General features: G+C 37.7%; 1 protein-coding gene across 1 annotated transcript in view; it reads right to left on the reverse strand.

Annotated features, from left to right (window-relative positions):
• LOC124155161 (atherin-like) overlaps positions 1–15,390 on the reverse strand; it is a 240,402-nt gene that overhangs the window by 38,355 nt on the left and 186,657 nt on the right. The gene's annotated exons all lie outside the window — the stretch shown is intronic.

Here is a 15,390-nt window from a genome sequence, read left to right on the forward strand (position 1 = left end):
GGGACTTTTTTGTCCCATATGGGGAAAACATACAATTTCAGTTTTTTTTGTACACTTATTTTGTATTTAGCATAATAACAGTTTATTACGAAGGGGAGCGTTATTCTGCCTGTTAGAAGCGCAGAAGTGAATAATCTTTGCACTGCGCCGGCCGCCTACTCACGCAGCGCAGGCCGGGTCACCTCTGCCCGGCGCGTCTGCAGGTCTGAGCTTGACAAACAACACTTTTGCTGTCAAAATAACTTTACTGTATTCCTAGTTATGCTTAATAAAATGTTTTAAACATTACCTAAACACGAGTTTTGTTCACACCATGATTATTCTAAGTCCGTGGTTCACACAAACCACAAAAAACCGTCAGTTATACTTAAACATGACAGGATCAATGTATTTTGTCAATGGAACAAAAAAAGTCCCATGCCGCGGTTTTGGTGGGGTTGGAAAGTTCAGCGGTTCTAGTGTTAAAGAAAATAATAAGTTGAAGCACTGGAAGGAATAAATATATACCCTTGGAGTGCAGACGTGAAGAATATATCCCTTTTATTGGGCATTTGGTGAATACATGATGAAGACGGAAATTATGATGAGTGGGATGGTTAAATCGGTAACATCTCCCACTTGCTTCTTCAATCATAAAGTTTGCTCAAACAGGTAAGGATAGAGCTCATTCCGGACTATGCCTCACCCGCATGAAGTTTACACGTCCGGAGTTCCTGGACCGGTTTCTTTCCCTTGACCACCGCACATTTCATAGACTTTGTTCAGGGTACCCAGAGAGGATTCACCTAGGATTTGAGCACGGGACCCTTATGTCAACCGCTGGATGCATAACCTACTCAGATACCCGGCTCCCATCGGTCAGATATAGGAGGCTTAACACCCAGGGGTTAAAATTCCCGGCTAGGTGAGAAATTATCCGAGAAACTTTGGTCACCACCCCTGTATTTTGATGAGAGCACGTAGAACCGCAAATATAATCACAGCACCCCATCAATTTAATTGAAAGCTAAGCTGTGATTTCACTGAGGCTTGTCGCTTCAAGAGAACGTAAAGCTCTTGTTGAGCATCTACCTCCCTTCTTTACTATTCCTCTCATCTATCTTCTAATCCATGCATAACCAACGGGTGTGATGCACGGATACTTATGGGGAACAGGCATGTGGAACACAAAGATAAGGTGGAGATAAAAAGTCTCATTCCACCTTCACTAATTATGCATTTGCTCCGGCGCTTGTTAAAAAAAAAATTACTGCTCCCGTAACGCAGTTCTCAATGATACGACTACAATGGTATGAATTATTCCTACCTCCATCAAAGTTCAGTCCGTAGTTTACTACGTTTTACCTCCGAGCTCCGCAGGTAGGATTAAATTTTCGTGCCCGTAAGCGTAGGAAGAGAGTTTGCTAATAATTAAATTGGGCTGCCTCACTGGGACATTCCTGCCTTCAGAAACCCTTGACTTTCTATATAAAAATGTGGGAAAAACTCTTTTTTCTGACAATAATTCACAAGTGAAAAAATATAGAGACGAAAGGGAAAGAAATTGAATTATTTTTTTCATAAATCTTAAATTTAAACATTGAGTCGATAAATCTGTCATTGGAGGGACACCAAAGAGTTTAATTAGCCAAATATTATTCCTTACAAACCTATATTTCATGTCATAGTACTTAAAATGTCCGTACTACGATGAAATAATTCCAAAAATTATTTCATTTCATAATATTCCACAGAGCGTCTATAGAACCCAACTTATACTGAGTCATTAGCAAGGGTAAAACTCCCATGTAACGAATAAAGTTGTGATTGCACCCATGATCGCGTGTAAACAAGTTCACAAATTTGCTGGCATACTTATCAAGTCCACCTCACCAGAGAGCAAACCAGAATAGTTCACTAATTTTCTTTTAGTTTGGATTCTGACAGGGTTCGAAAGATTGAGACGCATATTTTTTTTGAAAAGCCGACAATTAAGAGAGTTATTAGCGGTAGAAAATGGACATCTTTAACCCTTTTGCAGATAATTTAATGACGTCATGAACCCATGGCCAGCGGGGTCGCATCTCAGTTACTCCTCGACCTAACGTAGTCCGTGGTATTTCTTCCTTTCACGAGTGGTTTTCTCTGAACCAGAAAATGAACCGGAATATTAAAAACTCATGGAAAATAGTCGATAAATTTTGCTGTTTACTGTTTTTAAATTTAAGTGTGAATGTTTAAATGGGGAATTTATCGTGAGTATTTATCTTTTTCTTACTTTAAACAATTTTTTCGAAGATTTGAGACTATGGTATGAGTGAACAGCTTTCTTCGGGACGTAAGTGAATATTCGTGTCATGGATCGTGCTGACATATGCTGAGAGTAGAAGAAGAGAAGTTTAGCATCCTTGGCATCATTTTGTCTTTTGGGACCCTCAAGCTTCAGTTCGGGATTTATCCACGATTCCTTCTTGATTTTCTCTTCATCAACAATCACATCGATAGCTCGACCCTAACCATGAATCGTATCCCGAATCACCCTCGAACTTCTTCTTCTTATTTCCCTTTATATTCCACGTCCATCTCCAAAACTTCCCGCCAAAGACTCTTCTCTAGGGGGGGGGGGGTCCTATGACTGATGGGTTTTCCCATGTCGTTCCTTCAATTTCACGCTCAACAACCTCTGCTCCACGCTCCATAAATAATTTCTGATCAAAGGAAATCGTTCACGAACAGCAAACACGCAAGAGTTTGCGAAGAAGAGTCGCAAACGACTACTTGCATCGAAGGAAAAGTGAGAAAAGATTAAGAGGGACTTTGTCGCTACGCCTGAAAAAGAAAATGATGCACTAATCATGATGAGCTGAGGAAAATAGGACGGATTTGGAAGGCAAGGGTTTTTAGGAAGGATGTAAACAAAGACATCACATCACACGAACATGGAGGTAAATTGCGGTAAATGAAATTAATGTCATGATTTCAATTGAATTAGGAGCGATATTAATACTATCGGATAGTAAACACATTCACAACGGTGAACGAATTACCTTCTACGATACGCGGCACAATTTGGTGGACGTTATCGAAATTATTTAAACATGCTATATTTCCACTGCATTTATTTGAAGAGAACGCGTTTCGTTGTCCCAACAGCATTATCAACTGCACTTGCGAAAATTCCTGTGACAATGAAGCGAGTCGCACTCAAATAAATTCGGTGGAAAGATTGCAATTTTTCATTCAACTACTGAACGAATTATGCTATAGTAATGCATTCCCATATTATAGCATTTATATCTGCAGCTTTTTTACGTCGTAAGCAATAATAATTATCATTATTAATTCATTTTATTCAAAATAGCTCCTCCTACGAATAAAATTTAGGCAAATGAATAATATTAATTGACCACCAATTCCGTAATTTCATTCATCGCCTGACGATGCGTCCTGCAACGGTCGCGAAAGCTTGCACGACAAAGCGCAACACGCAGCTGCACCCGGAAGCCGTTAGCAACGATGCCTCTCGCTGCGAAAACCTACGTTCAAATGAATAATAGTTAGCTGAAATTAAAAACCAGGGCTGAAAATTTGATTTCCAATAAATGAGGTGTCTGAAAAAAGATGAAATGTAATTTCAACTTCTTGATGCAGTGAGCGACTCCTACAGGGAGTTAAAATTCAATATCTTTCGCTAAAAATAATGACTAACTACACGATGTGACTTGAGCGAGTAATGCAGGGAAAAACAGGAACACGGAAGCGAAGTATTTAAGGCTAGTATATAATGTTTACCATTCTTTCCGTTCAAAAGTTTTTAAACCTTGTTCAGAACAAGGTTTAAGATCTAACTTGGTTTACTTTTGGATTTATCAACTCAAGGATGCGTCTGTACCTCGCACAGGAATAGTCGTGACGGGATAGAAGCTCAAAATTCTCATGAAATACCTAGTAACAAGAGAGATTGTGTTGTTCATGGAGAGACGTACAAATTATAATTGATTCCTGAAATCAATTTCACGGTGTGCGTTATGATTGAAGACATACGCAGGTTAACTGATTTGGTTCAAAATATGTTTACGGCCAGTTTTCCCAAAGCTAATTTTCTGTGAACGGAATTAAAAGCCTCAAATCCTACTTATGTAGTTAGATACTTAATAAAGCTTAAAAGAGCCTTAGAAATGAGAATTTAGGAAGAAAAACAGTGACGGTGAAGGTAGTGAAACTCGTTAAAAATACATATTTTTAAAAATTACTTTCAAGATTGATGCGCAGACTGAACTTTGATTGGTTCAGCGTTTCAGCTATCTTGTGATCTTGTAATATTATTATTATAGCAAAGGTTAAACCAATTCCTCCTTGCAGTATGGTAGTTGTTACCTACTTGCTATCGAAGTGCTTGAAACGGGAAGGGCCGAAAACGATAGAGACAAAGTATATCAACCATAATCATTGGTTGACCAAAACTCCAAAAGACCAAAGCTTGCGGGGCAGAATGTAGATATAGATGTAAAGCATCCTATTGTCAATTTCAGGATTGGATCGCAGTCTTAGAAGCGATCATTGGAATAATGCATCTATCAGTCAGGGGAGTTTTAAAGTAGCCAATACCAAGTGAAGTTCTTGTCAATGCGGCTTCACTCTTCCATCTCAAGGTATCACGCATCTCTGAGCTTAGTCTAGCCCATCAGCGTTCTTGTCCGAAGTAGACGCCATTTCCTCCTCGCTATATAGGGAGCTGTTATCTGCGTCCTGTCCCGCCAAGTGGTCGAAATGAAAAGGGCCGGAAAAGAGAGAAAGAAAGATAAAAATGAGTGTGACCGACCGACGTGACGGTCTCGCAACGGAGGACCGGGCGTGTTTGCTCTTGATGGCGTCGACGACCCTTCCCTGATGGCGGAACACTGCACTCGGAAAACCCGTGGGGAAAAGCCCATAAAGGACGAAAAATAAACTCGTCTGGAATCCCTGATGGGAGCGACTGCAATGCGACGCGAAGGGCAGAGATGCAACTAAATCGTAAGCAAAGTGAGGTCATGTCATATTATGAGAGGCTCATTTCATTCCCACGTTCGCGCCACTGAAGAGAGAACTGTATTGCATTCAAAGATGAAGAATGCCTGGGATTAGTGAAATATGGAGATATATAACTGGAATCCGTGAAGAACGAAGTAGCAATGGGAAAGGATCTGCCTCCCCCTTTCCGGAATGTCGATTATCATACGGGTTGGGCCCATGGCTTAGGATGGGATGACTACATCGTCACCTATCCGAATCAACCTTTGAGTTGTATACTGGATGAATGAAATATAATTAAGCATCATGATAGCAGTGATAATTAGTAATTAATAAAGTTCATTATTTGGAGAATTAAACTCGCAGAGGATTAATCCATCGTAATGAATTATAATGATTTTTATATCATTCTAATCCCGAAAATTTTGAAATAGTTAAATTTGGAGCATCAATACGGCCAGTAGAGAATATGTGCCATAGTCAACTTTTTACACTCACCTAAAGACTTCAAATAATTCATTAATTTTTATGTCAATAAATTTGCCGTATCAATTTATTTCCAATGGAGAGTTTAATTCATTTCAACAGAGAGAAGGTTATCATTTTCAGCCCGTTGACCATGTATTAGAAAATTAAAGGATAGAAACGGTAGATCATTGCAGGTTCAGCTTGACTAGTTAACTTTTAGTTGAGGATAGAAAAATTCACACAAGTATTTATACTTTCATCCACATTTTTTCAGCAAATTTCAAAGAATATGCTACTGAAGAGATAAAGAGCTCTAAATGCTTCACTTCCTGAAAAATGTTGTGAAAAAAAACCCGTAACTTTCCTTCAGTTAAGAGAGGGCTGGCTATTATTTATAGTTCAGCACAAGTAGATTCAATGGACAATCAGGCATATTTAAAGGGTGGCTTAGTAAACGACATTGATAACAGCATGTTTCTAATGTGGTTGCCTAAGCATAAAACAATACCATTCTAAATCAGACTCGGGCTCAGGACTCAGTCAAAACTATCAGATAGTCACAATGATGTTAAGGAGATAATTTGACAAATAGTCGCAAAGAAATAGGAATAGTTTATACGCAGGGCTTTAAATCTGTCATTGCAATCATTTGGTCTATTCTGTAAGCGTCTAAAAACATGGATTACCACAGAAATACCGAGGATAGTAATACATTTGTTAAAATAATATTTTCCACGACAATTTTGATTATAAAATGAAATAAAAAATTAAAGTAAGTATTGACAATAATTGGTAGCGAGTTTCCAATAAAATTTCCAGTGATAATTGCAGAAATTGATTCCAGAGATTCTCATTTACCCAAATGAGTACCTCCGATACATCTCCACCACTGAAATAGAATTCCTTATCCGAAATATACACTTATTTTTAAACCCAAAATCCGTGATATTCCTCGATATTTACTTCCAAATAGGCGGATCTAGGCAAAATACATGAAAAACGAAACTAAACATAGCGTGCATTTAAGCCGTGTTTTTAAACCGAGTATTCTTGGTACAACCTCAGCCATGGAAGAGATAAACGCCTCTATCACATTCGCTCGAGAAGCATCATTAAGCACCGCTACTTTCGGAGAGAATACGATTTCGATACTGAGAAACCTTATTGAATTTCCACGCGCCATTGTGAGCTGCCATACCTTCCTCTCGCTTAAGTTGTCAGTCTCCTTGGCAACCTCAGATCAATCGAGCTCATCTTCTTTTCCGACGCGCTTCTTTCGCGGCACTCACTCAATTTGCACAGCAAGGATTCCACCATTTCACGGCTTTCCAATAAGAAAAAAATACAGGCAAAGGATGATATACCAACCAGATTGAACCTCTTCACATATGGGAAAATAAACTCACAGATCCATAGCCGAAAGATCGATTTCGAAAGCATAGATTTGAAGCATTCCTAAGGTATGTTTCAATATGGAGGCAAAACTCAGAGTAAATGACTTTGAAAAGAAGTTGAAAAATAGGTTATTTGATGAATGAATAGAAAAATCTACATATCTCCGACTCAGTGAAGGACAAAAGGTAGTAAAGAGGGAATATATGAGCTTAATTCCTTCCTCTAAAAATGCGAACCCTTTAATTGCTATTAAAATCCGTACGGATGTTTTATTTTAGTAGTAAAATGACTGAAAAAACAGATACCCACGCAAAGTAAGAAGTAGCTTTAAAATTAGTGAAAAAATTCATTTTCTCGACTCCGATCATTTAGTCTACGAAAAATTTTATCTGCTGTTCAGATATTTATTTTTCCGTCATAAGGGATGAAAATTTTCCAGAATGATCATATCCATAAGAAAATTGTAAACTTTTGCCCACCAAGTGTACCATTAATTTTTTAACGTATTGATCTCATTGCGCGAAATAGGATCTAATTGCATCGTAATCATACATACTTGCATAATCTGACGTAAGTGCAAGAGTGCATTTCATTTTGCGTCGAGCAAAGCCATGAATTGCCGGCTTAGATGGCAAGTTTATTTCGTTCATGAATTGAGACCATTAGTCGCCAGGTTGAAACAAATGCACTTTTGAAGCGAGCGATTCCATGTCCCGTGTAAAACAGACTTGAGACTGCTCAATAAAATAACCGTACACTTGAAAGTGGGGCAATCACCTCAACGAAGTCATCCGCAAGTGCAAATTCAAGTACAATAACTCGACAGCTGAAAATAAGTTGCCTTAAATGAGATTCGAACCAGGAATTTTGGGATTGTATAAAAAAAACCTGGTTTGAATCCTCATTCGGGTAAATAATATTCGTCTACTGAATTTTCACACTTCTAGAATATTTTAGCAACCATTATTACAGAATATTTGAGGGTTTGATGAATGAGGAGTGGAGAAAACTAGCAGAAATGCAACATTCTGCGAATAAAAATCATCGCAAAGGCGAGTTATGGATAATTAACCGGACGAAAATTCTCCAAACTGCACTTCAACGGGCCACAATCGCGCAATGAGCTCGGAATAGATTATCCTGGCTCCTGATTTATTGGTGGAAAGACTAGGGAAATGGACGCAGGAGAGGCACGTAGCGTAGGTAGGGTACCGCCAGCGCTTCCTGAGGGCTTCATGACTGCAGAAGATAATTAAAACGCAAGTTTGGCTCAAAATGGAACGCGAAGTAAGTTAGTTCACTCGCTGTCCGACGGGCGGCACGAGATGGAAAAAAACGAATCAATTCCGCGAAAACTTTCATAAGATCCGGGCGGTTATCAATTCATCCCCGAATTTTCGGGAGGAAGAAGTTCTTTGGGAGAAACAGAGGATATGCATAGTTCTCTATTTCAAAGGGAATTCCGACGTTTTCCCACCGGTAGGAGAAAAAAAAACTTCTGATGATTTGAAGCTGCAATGGATATTTCGGTGGGAGTGAAGAAGAGGCCGGCCATTCAAAGAACGAGTTGTTGGAGGAATACGCGCACTCCCCATTAGATGCTAATGGAATACATTGAAGGAGAATGGGTTAGTAACAAAAGTACTGCCTCAACGTTGCTACTCTCCTAATGATGGAGTTGAGTATCTAAATATGAGCGAATGGAAATTGATGCATCTTTGAAACAATGAATAGTCTTGTGCGAGGTGGAAATATAAGATTACTATCTTCCTCGTTGAGAGATACTAATGATATCCGAATCCTTGTTAATCACTCAAATTGATTCCAAACATTTTTAGCCGTGACCGACATATCCTCTCTTTTGTTGAAATAGAAATCATTAAATGAAGACAATGATTTTGCTTTATCAGAGGATCTTGGTTAAAGTTATTCAAGATATCGTTGATTAAGTGTACAGTAATACGAACGAAAGTTATAGCCTCAGCATGATACTGAATGTTTCCTTCAACCATTCATCGTGTAAAATTTTAAGCTTATAATATCAAAATATCGGGTATTATATGTGTTACTACCACAAATTATAATTTTTGTGATTAGAGTAATCTGATATATAATATACTTTAAAAATATCCACGGAAAAATATCAAAGTCATTACCATGCCAAGTACTGATTAGAAAACTTAACTCCTGCAGGATATATTTTCTTCTACATAAGATACCAATATTATATTTTGATATTCCTTTACTGGTATAACAAAAAATATGTATATATTTTCCATTATAGGTAAAATATCAACCATTACTTGCTAAAAATCTTCCATTATATCATTATATTCTAGGCATTGAGGCACTTAAACTTGTGAATTAATGCAGGTAACAGAAATTACAACTCAAAAATGGATAATGAGGAAAAGATAAAATTTTATGAAGAAAGCAATAGCACAAATAGTTCTGCTGACTTTCATGTCATTATCCACGTTCCCGAGTATAGAAACTCTGCACAACATACACTGTGAATAAGATTAATCATTTTCGTCCCCACAAAATGCAGAATCGACAATTTATATTTATATCAGTTCGTGTGTGTGATATTTATGTCCAAATCGTCCAAAATCAAATATTAAAACCATATTTTAAATGGACAGTGCAAATGAATAATTACAACATGTTTTGTTTAATGTAGACGGACAAACAACCTTATATCGTTTACAATATCTAACCGCTACCATGCTTCGTCGAGAACACTAACATTTAATGTGGGTGGGTAATACAGGGTGTTTATAAATGAATATCGGGGTCTTAACGCTTTATAATATTTAATACATTATACTTACAGTTATAAATTATGTGTAAAATTAAAGAGCAACTCAAACAGTTTCATTTTTTAGCAACAATGCACATGTGTGTGAAATGTTTCCGCCGCGATCCGCTAGAAAGTGGTAGTAGCAAAGATGGCAACTAGTGAACAGAAAGCGTTTTGTGTTTTACAGTTTGCAAAGACTGAATCGGTGCAACGTGCGTTCCGCATTAAATTCGGTTGTAATCCTCTAAGTGACAATAACATCCGTTGGTGGTAGCATCAGTTTGGAGATACAGGCTGCCTTTGTAAAGGGAAGAGCACGGGACGACCAAGAGTTAGCGAAGAGACTGTTGAGCGAGTGAGAGAGTCATTCACTCGTAGCCCAAAGTAATCAGTCCGAAAGGCTAGTCGTGAATTAGAAATTCCTGTGTCGACTGCTTCGAAAGTTTTAAGGAAACGCTTACAACTACGTCCTTACCGTTTACAGTTATTACAGGCCCTAAAGCCTACAGTCTACGGATTACCTGCCAACTTCACAATGGAAATGTTGTTTCATGACGATGATGATTTTCTGGATCATGTTGTCATCAGTGATGAATCGACTTTTCATCTCAGTAGACTTGTAAACACTCATAATATGCGGATCTGGGGTTACACTGTGACACACGTTGCACATTAACTACAGATTCAGTCTTTGTAAACTGTAGAACACAAAACGCTTTCTGTTCACTAGTCGCCATCTTTACTACTACCGCTTTCTAGCGGATCGCGGCGGAAACATTTCACACACATGTGCATTGTTACTAAAATACAAAACTGTTTGAGTTGCTCTTTAATTTGACATATAATTTATAACTGTAAGAGTAATTCAATAAATATTATAAAGCTTTAAAACCCCGATATTCATTTATAAACACCCTGTATTATGTAGAGCACAAAGAAGTAAACGGCAGAAGACTAGATCCTCCAATTCAGCCTGTCACTACACATTACTCCCAAGTTCAGGCTATGGGAAAGGTTAGGAACGACTGCGACCGTTGTTAAAATGTACTAAAACTTGAAAACGTTCATCTCTTGTGAGTTTGGCATTAAAAAGTTTGGAGGGCCATAACGACCCCGATTCCAGAGTATAAGGCAAGCACCTTCGAGCGCCTGGTACACCTGCTCTCTAGGGATGGCAAGGAACCACCGTTTCACGGGACTCGAAGTTTCTTTGGGGATCAACCTTCAGGCCATGAATTATGAGGAAAGTTACACACAAAGAATCGAGGAGCGAAACTGGAAAAGTGAAGAGAAATGGGTGCTTCGCAAGGAAAGCGTCACACGTATGCTTGGAAAGAGCTTGGTCGCCAAAGTTTCAGATAGTGAGTGCATGAGCAACATTTTGGCCATTAAAGAAACTATAGATGCATCCATTGGGCTCAAATAGATTTTGCCCACATTGCGACGATTTTATCGTTTCCATTTCAAACTTAAATCGATGCAAAAACTGTTATATTTATAATTTAATTCGGGGTTGACTAATGAATTGCAAGCGAAAATTTGAAAAGACCGAATTTGCAAACGTGGGTATGAAAAAAAACACAGAATACATTCACTTTTATGGATTTTTCCCTTATTTTTTAAACGCAATGGTAAGATCCACACTCCAATGTATACAAGAAAACAATCTTAATGAGATATGAAGTGATACACTTTGCAATTTCCACATAAAAATTTATTACACTAGAGTCGACATGTTTCGCTGCACTGCAGCATTATCAAGACTAAACCAAGAAATTAACCATACCAATATATATACACAAATGGCACACTCGCAAACATTTGAGAAATGGGGGTGGAAGGTGGGGTGGAAAGGAGGGTTGGGAATTTTAAACTGACCGTTGGTCTGGGGTGAGGTAGGGGAGGGATGGTGACTGTTTTCAGGTGCTCGGAGGGTTTGCGAGTGTGCATTTTGTGTATATATATTGGTATGTTTAATTTCTTGGTTTAGTCTTGATAATGCTGCAGTGCAGCAAAACATGTCGACTGTAGTTTAATAAATTTTTATGTGGAAAGTGCAAAGTGTTTCACTTCATATCTCATAATGGATCTCCACAAAGTATCTGCCTCATCCATCCAATTCAACAATCTTAAATTTTAGGTTTTCCCGGCGTATAGATTGATGAAAAATTTCTCGGGATTCCCACCAGGTGTGGTATTGGGTTAATTCTCCCAACGTTTCAATGGCTGAATCTGCCATCGTCTTCAAGGGTTTACTCATAATGGTACTTTTTTACGGTACTTATTTAATTATTTATTCATATCCCTGGTTGCCGTTATTGTTGTGTACGGATGTAGCGATTAATTATGGATGGAATTCAAAAATACGAAGGTTTTGTGCCGCACTAATAACTATTGGGATAGAATTGTAAAGGAAGCAATTGCTATTAGCCTTGAGGAGAAGAGCTTAAACAAGAGCTTAAAGGCTTTCAACTGAGCAGTGCCTGGAATGCCATAATTAATCGCTACATCCGCATACAACAATAACGGCAACTAGGGATATGAATAAATAAATAAATAAGTACCATTAAGAGTAATCCCCTGAAGACGATGGCAGACTCAGCCATTGAAACGTTGGGAGAATTAACCCAATACCACACCCGGTGGGAATCCCGAGAAGTTTTTCATCAATCTTCAATTTTTCTCAAATGATGGCGTGAATTGATAGACAAAAGTAGAGAAAACCAGAGAAAAACAAAACTTGACTGTTTAGCATATAGATTATCGTCCCATTCTTTAGGAAAAGTGCTGTTAGGATATATTTTCTCAGGATCATAAGAGTGCGCATAGTCATCTATAATTGAAACATCTAACTAAATATTCTTAGATGAGTAGGTGTTGTTCTACTTAAGTCCCGGATTTTATTTATAAAACCACAACTATAATCTTTTATCAAGATTCAATTAGAGGAGAAGCCATTCAATAATTACCCTCTGAAATAATGTTATGATACAATAGCAGATTGTTACAAAAACAATTATCCGTAGTTTTAACATACACGTTTATTAAAACTTTTAAATTTAACAAGTGCAAGAAGAAAAGTTATAATAAAAAAGAAAGGTACTTTCCAAAATAAGTAGGGAAATAAAATAATCATAAGCAAAATTTGTTTGAGATTATATAATACGCGACTGATTATAGTAACGCAAATATATAGAACTAACGTAATACTTAGTATGAAATTCCGTAAAATATAAAAACATGAAATAAGCAAACATAGATAACAGTATCAGGGGAAGCATTCCCGTTCAAAATTTTGCTTCCAAATTTGGGTACGGATTACGACTTTGCAAATAAATGAACCCCGAAATTTAAAAAGGTTGGACGCTTGGAGAAAATCATCACATATTTCGAGTCTTTTGATGATACAAGCCTAATTCCTTTGATAAACGTGGATTTCTGAGGGTAGCTCTTGACTTTTTTGTAAGCAAAAAACGAGATGTTTGAATGAATTTAAAAAAAATGAAGACGACCCCCAACAGCAAACACACCAGAGATTTATTTATTTCATATTCGTGGACGCCTCCGAATATTCTAAAAACCCCTCTTTCGTTAAAGCAAGAAAGAGGAAAAAACCCACTCATAAAAAGTAATGTTGATTTCCACCAATGCCCTCCAAACGCTTCGAAATTCTGTCAAGTTTTGGGAAAAATAATCAAGCAAAAAAATGTTTCGAATACGTTGTGAGAAATGGAAATGTTCCATGATAATTTCTGAAAGACGCAGAAATAAGTCTGGATATTTGAAATGAGAAATAATAAATTACATTTGCACAATTTCTATGTTACCCCATAGCCTGCTCAATAGCGTGACTATCGAGGTAAGAATGGGAAGTGGAGACTCGAATGCAAATATTTACTCATCGCTTCAAGTTAATATGCCTATAAAAATGGTGTGTTTTTTGATTCGTCAAAATGGAGGGATTGGACAGAAATATTCACCACACTCTTCGTCAAAAAAAGCAAATAATTTTTTTAACTTAAAAAAATGAATAAGGTGTGATGGAATTTATTGGGGAAAGTAAAGAGAAAGAAATATGTCAGACGTAGAGAAAAATTCGACGGAGATGTTATCAATACCCCTTAAACTTGTTTTTCTTCTTGCAGGGCATATTTATTGGGCCCAAGTGGTTTTAAGTGCGGAAATATTTTCAAAACAAAAACAGGCGTCTCTAAAAATATGGGGAAGTAATAATAGTCACGCGATGCTATATTTTAGATCCATACAAAATACCCGAATTCGCCACTTAAGCAGTAAGCAGTTCATCCGATACGTTTAGGAGGACTTCCAAGTATCTTTAAGTACTTTAAAATAAACTGATCGATAATATTTTTGTACTCAATACTTTTTTTCCAACAAACCGAATGTTCTTAAAGTAGAAAATATTGAATAAGCGCAGAGAATGAAAAATCCATTGATACCAAATTTATGGGAATCAAACACCACCAAATGTTTGAAAAATCTTCACTCTCAACACCGTTACCCGATGAATTAGTTGAAAAATAAATGAGAATTAAAAATAGATTCATGATTGATATATATTCATGATAGATTTTTAGAAAAATAATTAATCTTTAATTCTTATAGAAAAGGTGCTTTATGTAATAAAAATGAAGTTCTGAGATCCATTAAAACTAACGGAAAAAGCACGATTCTAAGTTTAATACTTGAAGAATAAAGTCATACGAGCGTGATGCGCCCGCTCCCAGCGGGCTTGCCCCGCTCTTTTTAATGCAGGTCCACAGAGGTGCCAGAGAAAGAGAGACAGAAAATGGTTCGCCATAGGCTGAGTACATGTTGAGTCCAAGACCTTTCTGTGTTAACTTGAAATAATATGTTGAAAGCGCGTTATATTGCAAAAATATAATGTTGAAAGCACGTTATATTGCAAAAAATATAATGTTGAAAGCGCGTTATATTGCAAAAAATATAATAACATGTATCTGAAACTAAATTGGTATTAATTAAAGTCCTGAAATAAAGGTTTGCTCTGCACCATGGAGCAAGTGCGTGACGTCAAGATGGCGGATCGCCTCATCTCCTAAGAGAAATATCAAGGGCCAGTTTTTAAAAACAATTTTAGGAAGCAATAGCAATATTTAGGAAGTAAGATATGGCGTCGCATGTTCTCTGATAAATTCTGTGCATTATGGTACCTCATTTGTAGAGTTTGGTTGCGTATAGGTTGAGAATAAGGTATCTATGCAGTAGAAATATATATAAGGATCTAAATTCAAGCGACCACAATGGATAAAGAAGTAAAACATTTTTGGCTTAGCTTCAACTTTTCATCCACCTAGGGTAACCACGACCTTTGATTCTGAGCATAGATGCGAGTCCTAGATCCCCAGAGGGTCACCCGAGCGAGCAAAGCCAGGAAAAGTTCCGGCAGAACGAGTTGAGGTGGGTTGCTTTCGGGTGAGCTGGAGGTGCATGTCTACATGGAAGGAGGTTTTCGGAGTTCCGGTCGATGACGGAGAGGGCATACCTGTCGTGAGTTCGTCGGCGGCCGCTGTAGCCACCATCCCCGGTGGGAAAATGGTAGCGATGCCTCAACCTTTACAACGGCGGCTCTATTCTGTAACTCGTTCTGACATGTTATGATTTTCGAGCATTACCTTTCGAAACAACAAAAAAATTAATTGATTAAAGTTCACTTAGTGGATATTAGGTAGGTACATGGGACATGGTGG

Source organism: Ischnura elegans, chromosome 3 (assembly GCF_921293095.1).
Source record: "Ischnura elegans chromosome 3, ioIscEleg1.1, whole genome shotgun sequence".
NCBI lineage: Eukaryota > Metazoa > Arthropoda > Insecta > Odonata > Coenagrionidae > Ischnura > Ischnura elegans.